Source organism: Ursus americanus, chromosome 21 (assembly GCF_024610735.1).
Source record: "Ursus americanus isolate L20-20 chromosome 21, mUrsAme1.1.p, whole genome shotgun sequence".
Classification (NCBI taxonomy): domain Eukaryota; kingdom Metazoa; phylum Chordata; class Mammalia; order Carnivora; family Ursidae; genus Ursus; species Ursus americanus.
The window spans coordinates 23,258,425-23,276,008 of NC_142147.1; the positions used below are offsets into that span (position 1 = coordinate 23,258,425).

At 46.1% G+C, this 17,584-nt stretch overlaps 1 protein-coding gene and 1 long non-coding RNA gene across 3 annotated transcripts in view; one reads left to right on the forward strand and one right to left on the reverse strand.

Annotated features, from left to right (window-relative positions):
- The window catches only part of SMPD3 (sphingomyelin phosphodiesterase 3), a 79,658-nt gene extending 72,459 nt beyond the window's left edge, over positions 1-7,199 (reverse strand). Inside the window, exon 1 of the mRNA XM_045815051.2 lies at positions 7,043-7,199. The gene's annotated coding sequence lies outside the window, so the exon portion shown is untranslated. The remainder of the gene's footprint in view (positions 1-7,042) is intronic.
- A 254-nt stretch (positions 7,200-7,453) lies between these two features.
- The window catches only part of LOC148108231 (uncharacterized), a 70,490-nt gene continuing 60,359 nt past the window's right edge, over positions 7,454-17,584 (forward strand). For both annotated transcript variants that reach the window (XR_015728048.1, XR_015728047.1), the window contains exons 1-2: positions 7,454-7,791; positions 14,712-14,857. This is a non-coding gene — a long non-coding RNA (uncharacterized LOC148108231). The remainder of the gene's footprint in view (positions 7,792-14,711; positions 14,858-17,584) is intronic.

Consider the following 17,584-nt stretch of genomic DNA (forward strand, 5'->3'; position numbering starts at 1 on the left):
CTAGTAGTCAATCTTTTCCTTCATTTATCTGAAAATTATCTGCTTGTTCTCCTTCCTGTTGCCCGTCTTCTAAGATTCTATAAGCACCTTCTGATAACAATAGCTAATATTAATTGAGCACTCACTATGTACCAGCCACTCTTCTAAGAGATTTGACTCAATCAAGGAGGTGAGGAAATGGAAGCACAGAGAGATTCATCAACTTGTCCAAGGTCACACAGCCCAAGTGGTAGAGCTAGTATTCATTTCAAGCTGATTATAGAACCTACTTTGCGAAATGCCTTAGTTTGTAAAGAACGTTTCCTCCTAAATGGAAGCACTCTAGAAGAGCATTATTCAGTAGAAATATGAGCTATAAATGCAAGCCACATATATAATTATAAATTTTCTAGTAGACACATTAAAAAAGTAAAAAGAAACAAGTGAAATTAATTTTAATATATTTTATTTAACCCAATATATCCAAAATATTATTTCAACCTATGATCATCACATTATTAATGAGCTTTTATATTCTTTTTTCATACTATTTTTTCAAAATCAGGTGTATATTTTATACTTCTAGTGCATCTCAATTTGGACTAGCCACATTTCAAGTGCTCAATAGCCACATGTGGCTTGGACAACATGGATATAAGTGGGCATTCTTCTTTTCATATTTCATCTATGATTTGTTTCTATTTCAACTTTAAGTTTTGCATTAAGATTAGATCAAGGAAGCCGATGTTAATGAAAACGTGCCCTTTGGATAATTTGGTGAGCAGAGCAGGAGTTTAGTACAGTGGAGAGAAGAAGCTTTAGGAATTACTAAAACCTGGGTTCTAATTCTCATCTTTGCCACTACCGGGCCTATATGTGGCCAGTGGCAACCCTCAATTTCCCTCAGCCTCTTTCCTTATGTTATAAAAAAGATGATGGTTTGTGATTATTAAGATTATTTCCATTTCTAAACACTGTTTCTGCTTGTCAGGGGTTCTGCATCTGTTTCCACTTTCCATTCAAGATTCTTATATGACAGAGCTTATCCCAAGTTGGACTATGTTCGCTATGCCCAGCTCTGTGCCTGGCACGTTGCAGACACAAGAATATTTGTTGAATGAATGAAAATCCTGTTCTTCTTTGAGGGACCACTGAGTTTCCCAGTTTTTGCCAGAATAACTATAGCAGTCTTAGCAATTAATTTCACTTTTATTTCCTTTCTCATATGAGCATAAAATCTTGTTTTATATAAAGTTTTCTGAAGGGTCATAGCCAGAATTAAAAAACATTTCCTGATTCTGTTAGCAAAGGAGATGGTGCTCAGCTGTAGGCATGGCTTCCTAGAGACCCCCACAAATAGCTTTCCTCCTAATACATGCTGTTCTGATGTTGAGGAGAGTTAATTAATGACTCTAAATAAGAAAACAATCAAATCTGTCTGCGGTCATATGAGTCAGAGAAGACCCAGATGGGGAGCCAGGTCCTTTGCCTCCAAGTGGCCTCGGGAAAAGCAATAGTAGCCTGGTTCCGTGCCTCAGAGTCCTACAAAGCCCCAGCCTAGAAGGGGAAGGAATTGCTCAAAATGGATTGGAGACCCAGCCTGATGTGAGGCATTTTCTTAAAAGGCAAGGCCCCCTATCTGTGCGTTGTGCGGACTGAGGAGAAAAAGCAAAAGTCTATTCCTCTCTCCTCTCTTTAGACACCTTAACAATAGCTACTGAATGGGAGAGTTCTCAGGCACAGGCCTCTTGTGTGTGTGGCAAGACTGGGGCAGTTGGCACTGCCACCCTGGCAGGACCAGAGGACATGTGGCCTGAAGCATATCAAGCCCCAAACCTGCCTACCTTCAGGAGTCCCAAAGCCACATCTGAAGGTAGAACCGTGGTTATGATGACATGAGGGCAGGAATGTGATGCTTCCCTGAGATTAGCTGAGGCTCACAACAATGAAAACTTTCATTTTGGTGTTAGAGACTTTGCTGTAAAAACGTGAGAGTGAGAATGGGGGAAGGAGCCTCTTAACAATATCCAAGTGTCCTCAGCATTGGAACAGGACATAGCAAATAAATACAAGCCCTATTTCTTTGGCTCTACATGTACTCTGTGAAATATCAGCCTCCTCATTGTTACCCCATTTTTGCAGATTATTAAAAATACATTTTGATGCCATTCAGGCTTGGCTTCTTGTGAAATTGTTCCACTGGCCGTGAAGGTCATTCTATTCCCCTTTCTCCTCCTTGGTAATCAAGTACAGGTATCATTTTGTCAGGATAATATGTATTGAGGTGATATCCTTGATGCATTTGAAAGGACTCTTTATGGCTTATGTCTGAATCTTTGTTGGTCCCCAATCCATTCCTCTGAAATTTGGTTAGAATCTCAGGACAGTTCAAAACTTCAATTTTGCTTCTACAGTAGCACTCGGAAAAAAATAGTGGTAAGAGGAGGCTCTGGAGTTTAAGAGATCCAGGTTGGAATCTAAACGCTGTTCCTTCTGATCTGTCTAATCACGGGCAAGCCCCTTTCCTCTCAAAGCTTCATTTCCTCATCTTGAAAGTGGAAACACCACCACCACCTACCTCATAGGACTGTGAGGATCAAATACATTCTCACATGTGAAAAGCCTGACTCAGAAATGTTTCCTCTTATTATTAGCTTGTAATTCTTTAAATAGGGTTTGCCAATGGGTTCAGTTGAAGCGATGCAAGAAAAACCTCTATAGCTCTATTTCCTCCTATTTCTTTCTGTGATGAGCTTTGGGGAAATCCTCACAGAGGCCATGATCGTCAGAGCTTGCTTCTACTCCATGCCCTAAATCCTGCCTTCCCACTAGTGGGGTTGAAGGCAGTGCTCCAGAACCTTGGACAGCTCCTCTCCTTTGTGACTGCAGGCAGCCTAAAGGAACAGGAGGGATTTGGGGGATTTTCCCAGAAAGGCTGCATTACTGCTTGGATTTAGGAATCCCAAGGGCTTCATTCTCACTCCCAGCATGCCTACTATTTGCTTGCATCCTCCGATTTTTCAACACGACCAGCTCTCCTGGAAAAATTCTGAGGAGCATCTCCTCAGAAACCTGTTAACTACACCCATAAGATTTACTAAATCTTCACCCCCTTTCCTTCTCTCCTGTGAACTCCAAGGATTTTTTTGAGCCCAAGAACAGAAACACCACCCACACCTTCCTGTATCTGCTGATATTTAATTTGTTTGGCTTCTGTGCAAGGATTAAACATTCTTGATTAACTTCAAGTGAAAGTAATAATGTATGAGCATGAAGAAAGGTTTTACAAGACAAAGAGATTCAGGTATGAATTAAAAGAAACATAAAATAATGTTATTGCCTGTAGGTGATGTTAAGCACCATTCTCTAATCAGAATAAGCAGGTGGTTCAATTTATGAGATAATTTAGCTTTTCACTCTCTAGTGCAGAACACAACACACACACATGCAGTCACCTTCTTAACAGGCAAGGAAGAGATTAAGTCCTATTTTTACTTTATGATACTGAGTCACATAGTTCAATGCAAATCACATGGATGCCAAAGTAAGAACAATACCAGGTATTTAAATACCTCCTTTCCTTTGAGGAGCTCTAAAGATTTTGTAGCTGTGTGAAATCCCTTCAGGGCAATTCTGGGAGAAGAGACACATGTCACCAGATGAGGATTTAAGACAGAGCATGTTTCATCCATCTCCCCGACTCCCATCATTAGGTCTGGAAGAGCCAGTGTTTGCCAGTTCTTTGCACTTAGTAATAGCCTCCTGAGTTCTGCATTTTCTGGGCCATATTGTCAACTAGTAAAAAAAGGCTTACCTTTGAAAATATGTTATTGACTAATAAGGAAGAGAGGACGATAAAGTGGAATAAGAAGGTGGGTGGGAATCATAGTGAGAGAGGAAGAGATAAGAAAGATGCTTAAAACACCCTGAGCTTGATAAGTATTTTCCACACATTTTCCTTATAAACAGATTTGATGTCCACCCCTGGATAGAAACTTGGACAAAGGCATTTTGGCCCTCTTTAAATACTTCTTCCCCCCCTTTAAAAAAAAAGGTTTTATTTATTTATTTGACAGAGAGAGTGAGAGAGCACAAGCAAGGGGAGCGGGAGAGGGAGAAGCAGGCTCCCTGCTTAAGGAGCCCGATGTGGGGTTCGATCGTAGGACCCTGGGATCATGACCTGAGCTGAAGGCAGATGCTTAAGTGACTGAGACACCCAGGTGTCCCTTTAAATATTTCTATATGGGCAAGGACAGTGGCAGTTCCACTGTTTGAACTAGTTTGAAGGAACTGTCATCAAGAACGTCACCTAGGATTCCAAGGGCAGACAGGGAGCCCCCAAATAAAAGCGTTTGTGATTTTTACCTAACAGTGCCCACACCCACCCTGAACCTCCACACTATGGGGGAGTGTTAGTTGCAAAATTACTACTTTTCCCGGTAGAGGTCGCTGTGGGTACTGGCAGTGGATATTGTAGTGGAGACGAACAGGCAGGGCTGGGCTGGATGGTGGCTCTACTGTCCGGTAACTGCTCTTCCGTGGTTCCACTGACAGTGGCCTAGCCCCTCATCCTATGGGAAGGGGGTCTCTGGTGGGGATTATCTCAAAGCCACACAAAACCTTTGCTGTAAAAGTACTATGAAATTGAGGTCACTTGCTGGGAATGGGCATGTCTGGGAGGGCTGTCCTTATCCTCTAGGGGTGCCCACTCATAGTGGTATCTCTGTGTCTCACTCATGCCCTCTCTGTGAGTATACCTGGTATTACTGAGAGGCTACCTGCCAATGACCAGCACCCCCAGACCTATGGCCCTTCCAGACATGAAGGCCAAAGTGACAAAATTTGCCTTGCCACAAAATCTGCACCCACATCATAAAGGACTGTGCTGATGAGCGCCCCAAGCCCCACTTGGAAGCCCATGTGGAGAGGTGGGGTGGAATTCTGGGCCCAGGGCAGCCCATTAGAGCAGGATAAGATTTCTGAGGGATGGGAAGGGCAGGGCAATGGTAACAGATGTTAGGGTCCGACCTGAGACTGGGGAAAGGTGGAAGAGGGCTCCACATACTTGTGAGGTCCTATCTTCTAGGCCACACCCAGGCATGCAGGCTAGGTCCAAGGCAGCCTGAAGCTACCTTCACCCTGAGGGCACCCATTGGGACCTTAGGTTATTACCCTGGGTTTAGAGTGGAAGGAGTTACCACCCTGCCCCCACCCCCAACATCTACAGTCCGCAGTAAGTGACTGCTCTTCTCACAGGCACACACAGCCAGATTCACAAGCTCACCATGACACACACATGAACAGTGTAGCACACACGGGCACATTCACCCAGTCATACACGTTCACACACTCTGACCCACATCATTACCCATGCAAACACACAGTGACACACACACACTCAAACCCGGGAATCAAACTTGACCTAACATGGTTGATGGGGCGACGGGGCGTCATCCAGTCAGGATGCCCTTCCAGACCCTGGCCCACTTAGGTCTCCTGAATCCTGAGACCCTCCCCTCCAGGCGGAACCCCCCCACCTGTCCGTGTCCTCGCGGTCACAGGTCTTGAATGTCCCCCAGAAGGGACCCGATTACCATCGCACACATGGCATCCTGGGGTGCCAGGCCGGCGTAGGGGGTGGTGTGCCGGAAAGAAGGGTGCGGGGCATAGTACCAAGGCAGGGAGCAGCCGCCTCCTCCCTCGGGATTTTCCATCCCGGCTCGCGCAGGCCCGAGAGGAGCGAGCGCGCTTTGTCTCCCGCCCGGCTCTTGGCATGTTTCCGCGGAAGCTCTCTGCGTCGCGCCCGGAGCCCCCCCTTCCCTGGCCGCGCCCCCCGCCCAGCGGGTGGCGCAGGCCCGCCAGTGCAGCGACCGCCGCTTTGTCCTACCGAGGATGCTTGGGCCGAGCGCAAAACCCAGGTTCCCGAAGCGGCCGCCGTGCGCCCTGGAAGCGGGTTTCGGTAGCCAGATCTGAGGCGCGCCCCGCGTGAAGCCTAGCAGCCCCAAAGGTCTGGAGGCGCAAGGGTCATCTGCCCGAGCTCCGGAGTGCTAGGGAAGGGACCCACCCCGTCCCGCCCGCACGTGCCCATCCGCGTCTGGCTTCCTGCCGCGGTGCAGGAGCCGGGTCGCCGGGCGGGACGGGGCGGGGCGGGGCAGGGAGGGTCGTCTCGACTTTTGGTCCCTGGCCTGGATCCAGGTAGAGAGGGTCTAGGAGGTAAGGCTTGTGTAGGGAGAGGTCGGGAGGATTCCCTCCACCCCTCTTACTTTCCCCCACCGCACATCCACACCCAGGTCACTCGGACCTTAGGCGAGGGGCCCTAAGCATGGAGAAGAACCCCGAGAATCCATCAGTGCCTTCCTGTGCCGGCGATTTCGAGCACGGTGGGGAGGGGTTTCCCGGCCTTCGCTCCTCGCATCCCAACCCCCTCCCCCCAATAACCTAGGCGGGTCCAAGTGGGAGGGGGAAGAGTCCCCTGTCTCCATCCCCATCCCGTTTCCCCTCTTCACAAAAACGTAGGCTTCAGGAAAGGGGTAGGCACGGAAAGGATCTTTCTGACATCCCAAACAGCCCTTCCTCAATAAGCCCAGGAGGGTCTGAGCGGAGGAGGAGGAGTCCCCCGTCTCATCCATTACACCCAGACTCCCTTTGTAACCTCAAGCAGTACAGGTGTTATGGGGAAGGGTCTCCCTGACTCTGAACCTTTCATCCCATAACACTCCCTCCCATCCTCAGTAATCCAAGCAGCCTCGTTTCCAGGCACGGGGGTGGGGGAAGGCTCCAAGCTCCCCAACGCCCTTTCAGTAGAGATGGGGGGGGTCCCCCTCAGCCTTTGCCCCTCACACTCTCACACTGCCTCTCCACCATAAAACAAAAACTAACCCAAGCTGCTCTGACTTCAGGCGCCGGGCCACAGGGAGGCCCTCGAGGAGTCTGTCAGCAGCTCTCCGAGACAGATGGTCCTGAGGGCGGTGAGGAGAGGTCCCATTAACTCCCCAGGCCCCCTCAAATATCAGTTCATTCCCCCCGCCCCCCATAAAACAAAAGCGAACCCAGCAGCACCGACCTCAAAGAGGAGGGAGGGCTGTCAGCGCTTGGCAGCGCAACCAGCTCCTCCGGGCTCCTCACTGCCCCGGCTTTCCCGCGGTGGCTCTCGCGGTGGCGGCGGCAGCGGCGGCGGCAGCGGCGGCGGCGGAGACCGCAGCTCTCGCGTCCGGAGCCTCCCTCGGACTCAGCACCTGGAGCAGCGAACAGCTCCGCGCCTCATTCCGCTGACTCCGCCTCCCCTGCGCCGCCGTAGCCAATGGCGATCCTGGCCACGCCCAGGAGGCCGCCCATTGGGGGGTGCCTCCTCCTCTCTCTTCCTCCCAGCCCTCAGGTTTCTCCTGCTCTCCGTCAGGACCGCATCCCCCAGAGACTGCCGGAGTTTTTCTACAGCCTTCTGGAACTCGTAGTCCTTTAAGAACTCGGAGAGGACTTATGCCGCGGGCGGGTAACCGAAGGTGGACTGCATTTCCCAGGATGCATGAAGAAACCGAGGCGCTGAGGAGGGCGGGAGGACTGTTTCCATAGCAAAGGCGGCTGGTTGGGGATGGCTGACGGAGAAATGGGGCAGGCCGCTGGACCCTCGGATTGTGCGTGACTTCAGGCAGCCTCTTGGGAGGGCGTTTCGATTTTTTTCTCCCCGATACCCACCATAGGACTCTGGGCCTCAGTTTTCCTATCTGAGAAGAAGGGCGTGGATCCGTCCCCCTGCCCACAGTCCGCGGTGATGGGGCAAACTGAGGTCGAGCCGCTTTGGTTTGCCCAGCAAAGGTGAGAGAGGACGGAGGAAGCCTGTGGCTTCAGAGTGTGACCTTCTGAACTTTATCCCTTTATATTTGCCTCGATTTATCATAGAGGAGCGTTTTACTTTTGGTCATATCCCTTGAACCGTCAAGGAGGCCTTGACTCAACCAGTCTTCCCCTCCCGGAGTCTTGGCCTCTTTACGCCATCCCTGATACCGCAGCATTTCCCGCAGAGTAGCCAGAGGGCGCTACACATGCTTCCCGTTGCCTGTGGAATTAAGCCCACACTCTCTCAACATTGCTCTAAAAGCCCTTCTAAATCTGGTGACCACCTTGTTCTTGCAACACTCTGAACTTCTTTGGGAGCTGGAAGCCTTAACCACCCGTTTTCTCTCGCTCTGGTGGTTCTTTCCACCCTGGCACTCGACTAACCCTTCGCACTCTTCAAGCTGCAGCCTAGATGTTGCCTCATCCGTGAAGCCTTCCTAGATGCCTAGCTCCGTTATTAGGTACCCCACCTTGTGTGTGAGTCGCGCCCTCTACTTCCCCTTTTCTACTTGACTGTTTATGTATCCATCTTTCGCATTAGATTTTAAGATCCACAGAACAGGGGTCATGTCTATATTATTAATACTTACAGTCCAGTGCCTATAGTGTCTGCCACATAGTAGGTATTTCCTAGATATTTGTTGAGTTGAAAAGGGATTGAAAAGGAATTGAACATTAATTGAATTTTACTCACACCTCCATGCTCTTAATTTCCTAAGGTTGCACATTTCCCATTGCTGAAAGCGTTCAACTAGAGGGATGCCACCCTGTGAAGAAATATTCATGTCATTCATACAGTGGATTGGAATTTTGCCTGAATGCTTTGGGAGCCCTTACAATCCTATGACTCTAGGGATTGATAGATTCATGCCAATCATTACTTGGAAGTCTTGTCAATTCTCCCCTAAATGTCATCAGTTCTTCATGTTCCTCTATTTCTAGCTGTTTGCCCTTCTCCTTTCTGTGCCTAAATTCCCTACCTCCCACTCCCTTTCTGGGAAAGATCTTCTGCCCCTGTCAGTTATGCAGTAATGACAGTCTGAGATCCCTGCCCTTCTTTCAGTTCTCTGCTCTGGTGGTGACGTCCCACCTTGTTAGTTAATGTTTTTTGTTTTTGTTTTTTTCTGGATCTTTTTCCACTCAGGGCTCTGGTGTTGGCCAGATGGTCCAATTAATCCCACACATGCTTCATATGTCACCCCATCCAGACTTTTGGGTATATTTCAGCTAAAGTGTTCTTGGGAGAATTCCGTAATATATGGGTATAATCAATTCATGGGCAAAGAAATAACCAGGGGGACTATTACCCTGAACCTTATTCAAACCAAAAAGACAGATCCTGAGGAAAAGAAACCCTGTCATCCTTGAGTTGATGACATCCATGGAGGGAAGACTAGGATGGAGGAATGAGTAAAATGGATTGTGTTTGGGGAAGAACCAACAGGAACTCTAAAAGGCATGGCAAAGGGGCTTTGATCCAGGCTAAACCATGAGGGAAGGCCACTAGAGCTGGGTAAACAGATGAGGACTCATTACTGGAGATGAGAAAACTATAAGGAGGCAGGGGGAAATGGGATTTGTGCTGCAGAGTGTCGAATTCTGTGGATGCAATGAGAGTAAAGGTTGTTGGAAAACAGGTGGGGGAAGACTAGACCACAGGGTGGGCGTCAACAGAACATTGGCAGAATATCAGCAGAAGGCTGGTAAAGAAGACTGCCTGGAGCCACAACTGAAACTCTGAAGGTCAGCTTAGCATTTAAGGAGTAATGCTAGTTTTCAGGACATTGTTGCAAATAGTGAAAAAGCCAGGGTACCATGATCCTTCCAGAAAGCAGGAACTAAAATAGCATTGGTCCAGCCAAGTAGATTAAGGAAAGCTGGGTTCTAATTCTGACTTTGCCTGTGATTAGATGTGTGACCCTGGACTGGACCTGATTCTTCAGTTGTAAAATGCTATTTATTGGTGTTAGGGAGCAGCTAATAAGATAGAGGTGGGGGAATCCAAACCCATATACTAGCTGTGTGACCTTGCACAAACTACATTATCAGATCTGCAGTTTGCTCATTTGACAATGTTGTAATAGATAAGTGAAGTGCATTATGTAAAGCACTTCACAAATATTAAGCACTTTAACAAATGTTCTTCATCTTGGATTATCAGAAACTGGTTTGCTTGTGAATAAACAGGCATAAGGTAATGTCCTGGGTAATCTGGGCTCAAATTTCCATTCTCTCTCTTATTAGTTGTATGATTTTGGTCAGGCATATGCTCAATATATTTGTTTTGTCATTTTTTAAAGGGTGGTTTTAGAGCAGAGAAGCCTAAGAGAATGGAATTCTAGCTGCCTGGAAGCTAGAGTTATAAAGGATTCCAGGGGAACATTGAGCTAGTCTCCTACCTTGTTAAAGGGGGAAAGAAAGGTCTCAGTGAAGTTCCATAGGTCTTCTAATTAAGTAATGAGGGGATTAACCAGAATGTTGAATCTCAGACATGGGATTGGAATGATTAACCAGGGCTGGGTGTTGAAGAGCCTAGTATACTACGCTAGTGTACTATAGCTTTATTCTAAAGATAATGAAGGTTTTTAAGGAGACATGCATTTTGAAAAAGTCTAGGGCCCGGGTGGAGAATGGACAGAAGATGAGGCTGGGATGTAGGTCAGAAGCTGCTGCAGTGACCCAGCACAGTAGCTATGAAGATAGAAAAGAGAGGGCAGGTCTGAGATGTATTAAGGAGGTAAATATTCAAAGAACTTGTGAGTGATGAGCTGAGGGCACAGAGGAGAGTGGTGAGTCAAGGATGATGCCCAGGTGTCTGTCTTGGGAAACTTGGTGGATGGATGGTGGTATTTTCCTCTGAGGTGAGGAATAGTTAAGCAGCAGGTCGGTTTGAGGTGAGCAGGAGACATCCGGGTGAAATGTCCAGTAGGTGATTTGGAAGTTGGCTTGGGAGGATGCCTTAATATTTGGAAATTCATGGCCAAAGAAGAAATAACCAGAGGGACTATTACCTTAAAACTAATTAACACCAGAAAGACAGATCCTGAGAGCCTGCCATCCTTGAGAGGTGTGATCCAGAAAAAGAATTTAAGTTATCAAGTTATGAGCATATACATCATAATTGAAACCATGGGAATGGATGAAATTCTTCACTAGAGAGGGTCAAAGAGAAAACCAAAATCCCTTGGGAAATACCAGTGTAACTAACTCTCGGGAATGGTTTTGAAGGGGAGGAGGGAGAAAACCAGAAAGGATGTAGAGTTGAGAGACAATTTTGTTTTAAGTTGGGAGAGATTAAGGACATTCAAAAATGCTGATGGGGGAAAAGCCAGTAGAGGGACAGTTGAAGATAAAGGAAAGGGAAGGGTTGAAGGATAGAGTGAGGTCAGCAAGAGGTGGGAGGTGGTGGGGTTCAGAGTCAGTCTCAGGCAGGAGGAGGGCCCACTTTTCCTTTAATAGGGGAAGGGAAAAAGGAAGGAGGAGTTGGAGATGCAGGTAAGTTGGTAGGTCAGTAGGTAGATAGTTGGGAGGTAGACTCAGGAAATGGAGGCAGTTCAAACTGGCCATTACTTCTCATGTGATGTCAGAGACAAGGGTATCTGCTCAGCGTGAGGAAATGGGATGAAATGGAAAGCTTGGAAAAAAGAGTGAAAATGTTCAAGATAGCTGCTGTGGAAAAGAGGAGGGAATGCTAATAGCAACCCACAGGCCCTGCAGAGCAGTGGTGAGGTCCTGATGAGGCTGGAGGCAATGGGTTTGTGGGGACAACTAATTTGCAGGGTTGTAGGCTTTCTTCAGCATTCTGTCAGCCCTGAGATGGGCATGGAGAAGGCTACTGGTGAGGTTGATCCAGGTCTTGGCTTTGCTGGAAAGCAAGAAAGCAAGGAAGTTGGAGATACTGACAAGAGAGATAGAAGTGCTCATCCACCAAGAGGAAGGAGGTGAAGCCAGGATAGAGTGGGCAGATGAGGGGGGTGGAGTTCTCAGTGTAGTGAGAGGATAGATGTGATGGGTAGGAGGGAAGAGCAGGGAGGGCAGGGGTGCTGACTAAAGGTAGAGGAACTCTGGCCAAGGACAGTGGCAGGGTGGCTGGAGTGGACAGAGGATTGTCATGGGAAAGCACTGAAAGGCAATTTTGTAGGTCATCAGCAGGTCTCCCAGAAAGATAGATGCTTTGAAGGAGAGAGGCACCCGAGTAGCCCTTTGTCAAACTGTATAGTGAGTGGGAAGTTAACAGATGGTAAGGAAGAGGGATAGGGTGCAGAGACCTCTGACATGAGTGTCACAGAAATCAAGATGTTGGGGAGCTAAGAAGAAGAACTCTTTTTTTTTTTTTTTTTTTTTTTAAAGATTTTATTTATTTATTCGACAGAGATAGAGACAGCCAGCGGGAGAGGGAACACAAGCAGGGGGAGTGGGAGAGGAAGAAGCAGGCTCATAGCGGAAGAGCCTGATGTGGGGCTCGATCCCATAACGCCGGGATCACGCCTTGAGCCGAAGGCAGACGCTTAACCGCTGTGCCACCCAGGCGCCCCAAGAAGAAGAACTCTTAACCTCATAAGACCATGAGCTTTCTTATACATATTCGTAGAAGTATCATCTCAACATCATCTACACACGATCAATTTTATACATACCTAAAACGCAGAGTGTCTACGAATAAACTTAACAAAACCAAAAGACAATTCTAGATTTCATGGTGAAATTGTATCAACCAAGTTCAATGTAGTGATTCCTGCAATTTGTATTTTGGTGTAGTTTGTAGCTTTGAGTATGTGCATATCAACTAGAAAATGTGTTTAAGAATTTTGCAAATTTCATTTCTTAGCAACGATTTGTTTTCTCAGTTTAGAACATAAATTAGAGAACTTGTGTTGATTTTTTTTTTTCAAATGTAGAGCTTAGAGCTTAATTCATGCCTTTGAAATGCCATGAATTTGAAATGCAGCCATTTTCCTTTCTGCATCCTTGAAAAGGATTACAAAGATTTTATTAGTTTTTTGGATAATCTTGCCAGCACATACAGACTTTCCACAAGAGTCTCCTATCAGTAATGACGGTTTCTGAGTGATGCTTTAGGAGTGTTGTATGTGAGCTATGTAAGACAAGTCAAATAAGCAGCCAACTTTAGGATTTTCCAAACAGCAGCTCAGTTTACAATTACAGGAGTTGGTATAGAATATGAAATGTGCACCTAAATGTTAATTGAGAAAAACGATCTTCATAATTTTTAAAGAAAAAATGACAGTCAGTTAATTGCATTGAGCAATCTTTGTCTTAAAAAAAAAAAAACAATGTTGGGACACTGGGTGGATCAGTCGCTTAAGCGTCTGCCTTCGGCTTAGGTCATGATCCCAGATTCCTGGGATCGAGTCCCACATCAAGCTCCTTGCTTGGCGGGAGTCTGCTTCTCCCTCTGCCTGACGCTCCCCCTGCTTGTGCTCTCTCTCTCTCTCTCTCTCTCTGACAAATAAATAAATCTTAAAAAAAAAAAGAATAATACATCATCCCTAGTATGTAATATAATCTTAACATCTTTTTATTTTTCCACATTGCAGTCTACACGTAGGATACACACACACATATTTTTATACATATATATATATACATATATATTTATTTATTTATTTATATAGTCTTTCATATCTTTTATATTCTGGAAATCATGGTTTTAGATGTAACTTTGAGTTCTGCTTTTTTTTTTTTAAAGATTTTATTTATTTATTTGACAGAGAGACAGCCCTTGAGAGAGGGAACATAAGCAGGGGGAGTGGGAGAGGAAGAAGCAGGCTCCCAGCGGAGGAGCCTGATGTGGGGCTCGATCCCAGGACTCTGGGATCACGCCCTGAGCCGAAGGCAGACGCTTAACGACTGAGCCACCCAGGCGCCCCTGAGTTCTGCTTTTTAAACATAACATGTAATAAGCATTTTCTCTTGCTGAGATTGAATTCATTTTTCAGTTGTTCATTCATGCATTCATTCAACAAATATCTAATGAGCTGTTTTTGTGTTCCAGACAGAGCTGTGTCTATAGTGGTAAACAGGATGCAGGACTTGCCCTCAAGGGGCAAAGATTCTTTATAAACACCATCTGTAATGATTGCCTAATATTCTATCAAAACCATACTATACTTAAGTCTTCCCTGTTTAAGGCTTATGTTTATTACTAATAATGATGTAATGAATATTTCCAAGTTAATAGCAGTTTTCCTTTAAATTATTCCTTAAGGTAAATTCCTAAGTGAACGGTTATTGAATTGAAGGATTAAAAATAATTTTGGTGTTTTGATACTATTTGCCACATTGATTTCCAAAAAAGTGATACCCATTTTACCCAGTCACCAGCAAGAATGTTCCAGCTTTATCACAGCCTCTCCAGCAGTAGACATTTCTTTCTGTTTTGCCTAATGTAATGTATAAAATGATTCTTCTTTTTATTTTTGCATGTAATTGATATCTAGTAAAAGTGCCTCTTTCTTTCTTTCTTTCTTTCTTTCTTTCTTTCTTTCTTTCTTTCTTTCTTCCTTCCTTCCTTCCTTCCTTCCTTCCTTCCTTCCTTCCTTCCTTCCTTCCTTCCTTCCTTCCTTCCTTTCTTTCTTTCTTTCTTTCTTTCTTTCTTTCTTTCTTTCTTTCTTTCTTTCTTTCTTTCTTTCTTTCTTGTCATTGGTTAATTCAGTGTGTCCCTAGGAGGCTCTTGGAGGGCCATTGTCCTATCTTGTCGATCATGCCCGGTGTTTAGCACACATTGGAGGCTTATAGCATCTTAGAGTTGCAAGGGATTGCATTCATCATCTAGTTCAACTAAAATTTTTGGTAGATGGCTCTCCAGCCTCTGTTTGCATATCCCTGGCAATGGAGACTTTACAACCTCATGGGGAAATCTGTCTTGTTTTTGGCAGGCTCTATAGATGTCGAGGTGGAAGTGGGTCCCAGTGGCTCCCACGTGACTCCAGTTATGTCCGTGAAGCAGCAGAGCCCACACGCCACACTACCTTGGCTGCCCATCTCTGCAAATATGTGGCCAGACTGGAATGTTCAATCCCAGGTAAGTCTGGCAGGCCCAGAGGCCAAGGCACTGTCCTGCCCATAAGTCATCAGTGTTGAATTGGAAGCAAAGGAGTAGGGTCTGCTCTGCAACCTTTTCAGTGATTTGATGGGTACAATCTCAGTTTCCAGTGACAGCAGTTTTCCTGCAGGACCCAGTATGAGGGTGTCTGTGGTGTAGGTGGCAGGGATGGAATTCCAGACTCAGTGGTCACAATGATGTCTTCTTAGACTGCTGTTGAATTGGGGTTTGGGCATTGTTTCTGACTGTGTGCTTCTAAGCCTGATTTTCTACCCTCTTGGAGATTTTGTGAGCTACTCACTATCTTTTAATTTATGTCCTTTACTGTGCACATCAGCTAAAGTTAGTAACTTTTGCTTACAACTAAAAATCCTAACCAGTACATTCAGATATGAAAAGTGTATTGGAAATTGCTAAGCACCATACACATACAAGATATTTTTGTTTGGGATTTTGATTCTTAAGTAGTGGGTGTGAGGGGACTGGGGGGTGGTAGGCCTGAACTCTGTACCTTCTGAGAGTTCAGGCAGGTCTAGGCATGCCTGGAGATTTGGCCGGTGGGCGGGTATGATGGCAGGAACCTGTGGGCTGGACCCTGGCTCAACGGTTAAAGGCTGACCGCTGACCCTAAGGCAGTTGTTATGGAGATGGAAGCTGCCAGGGGGCCTGCCTGCTGGACACACATAAGTAGGTGCGCTGCTTGCTCTCTCCTACCCTTGGACCATTCCCAACAGCCAGGCGGTGGGGTTAGGCTGTGAAGCAGGTCTCTTGGGGCTGTGCAGATGTCCTTGGGGTGTCCTCATTGGGGTGGAAGAAGAAACCTGTCTGGATATGCTCCTCACCACTGGCATTACAAGAGGGATTCGAGTAGGTTGGTATTCCATCCTGTGCTACCTTTCGGCTGCCCTTCATCCCACTGAACTATAGCTTGGCTCTCCAGCCCAGCCTGGCTGTGCCTTCAGAGTCCTGCCTTGCCTGCTGCCATCTGAGTTTATCAGTCCTGGGGTACCCGGGTGGGGCTGAGGCTGGCACTACTGCTGTCAGTAACAGACCCTTGGGAGCTTTGTGACATTGAGATTAGCCTCCCCAGGACTTTCTGTCTTAAACTCCAGATGACCCCCAAATCAGCCCTTTTGGGTATGTGCATGGGGGGGTGGTGCTCCTGCCTGAGGGCATTCCCTGATCCGGGTGTACAGTGAACACTGGTGCTGGCCTGATCTCTGCTTTTGCCCAGTACCCTGGTGCACCTCCAGGGAGCACTAAGATCATGATGTGTTAAAATCAGTCAGGGGTCATGTATTGGGCCCGGGCTATGGTCATATCTGAAATGGGGTAGCATTGAGCATTGTTCAGAGGAATCCTCTTAGGGAGCTGGAGGTTCTGTCCTTGCTATAGCTACTGATTTTGTAATGTTAAAATCACAACTACCGATTTTAATCCTCTTGCCAAGTATGACTATATATATAACATTATTTTGATATCAAAACAAATAAAATAAAACCCACTATAAAAACAAAATAGAAGTTCTTAAACTTTAGCATCTGATCTAGATAGGCTTTCAATGCCTAAATTACTCTGTGTCAGGTAGTACTCTGGCACTTTACATGCTTTCTCTTACTAATCTTCACCATAATCCCATGAGCTGGTTACCATTTTTAATTCCCATTTTACAGACAAGGTAACTGAGGCCCATAGAGGTTATAGGACTAGCCCAAGGTCACACAGCCAGGAAGTGGGAGAGCTGGGCTAGCCATCTCCTGTCAGAACCCGAGAACTGCCCTTCCCTCAGTTGATTCCACTGTGGAACATCTCCGGATATCGAAACATTTTCCCTCACATGCAGCTAAAAATCTGCTTCTCCCTAAGTTAGTACTGTTTCTGTTTCTGCTTATGCCAGTAGCCCACCATGGCAGCCCCTGGTGTCCCAATCTTTTAGCTCAGTTCTCTACTCTAGTCATACCTGAGGGCACTTTAGCTTCTTCCTCAGGGAACATCTGAACCATTTTGTATCAGCTAACTCCTTAAGACAGTCACTGTAGGAAGGTTATGGCTGGGAAGCTCTCCAATTTTCTGGTTACTTTGACTCCAAAGACACTGGCATGCAGTCTTTCCCACTCCTGGCAAGGTCATGGCAAGAAATAATGAACCTAGCCACAAGCCTTAGGAAGGACTTGGTAGAAAGTTCTTCTGTGAGAAAAATGGCAGGAAAACAGTCAAAACAGTAGAAACAGTATCAGTACTGTGCTAAGGATCGTATTGCTGCAGAGGAGTCTTCTGTCTGCCTGACTGGAAGGCAGACTTCATGAGGGTGGGAATTTTTGCTAGTTTTGTTTCCTGTTGTACCTCCAGTGCCTCGAACTGTGAACTGGAGCATAGTAAATATTCATATATCTGTTAAATGAATTACTAGGACAGTTCTGCCTCTGGTGTCTCTTCCTCAGGTTACTAAGTTGTTTTGAAGAATAATGTGATCTCCCAAGCCCATGGCTTTGAATTTCTTTTTCCGTTTTGTCACCAGCAATTTTTCTAGTGTTGTTGTGATTTTGATTCATAAGAGGATAACCTTAGCCATATATAAAGTACAGTGGATAAATAAACCTGCTTCAAAAACAATTTCATTTGTTCTTGTAAACCTAGGTGTAAACTGGAAATTGGTTCAGCTTGGTAAAGGGCAATATGCAGGAATTATTGGATTTCTAGTCTCCT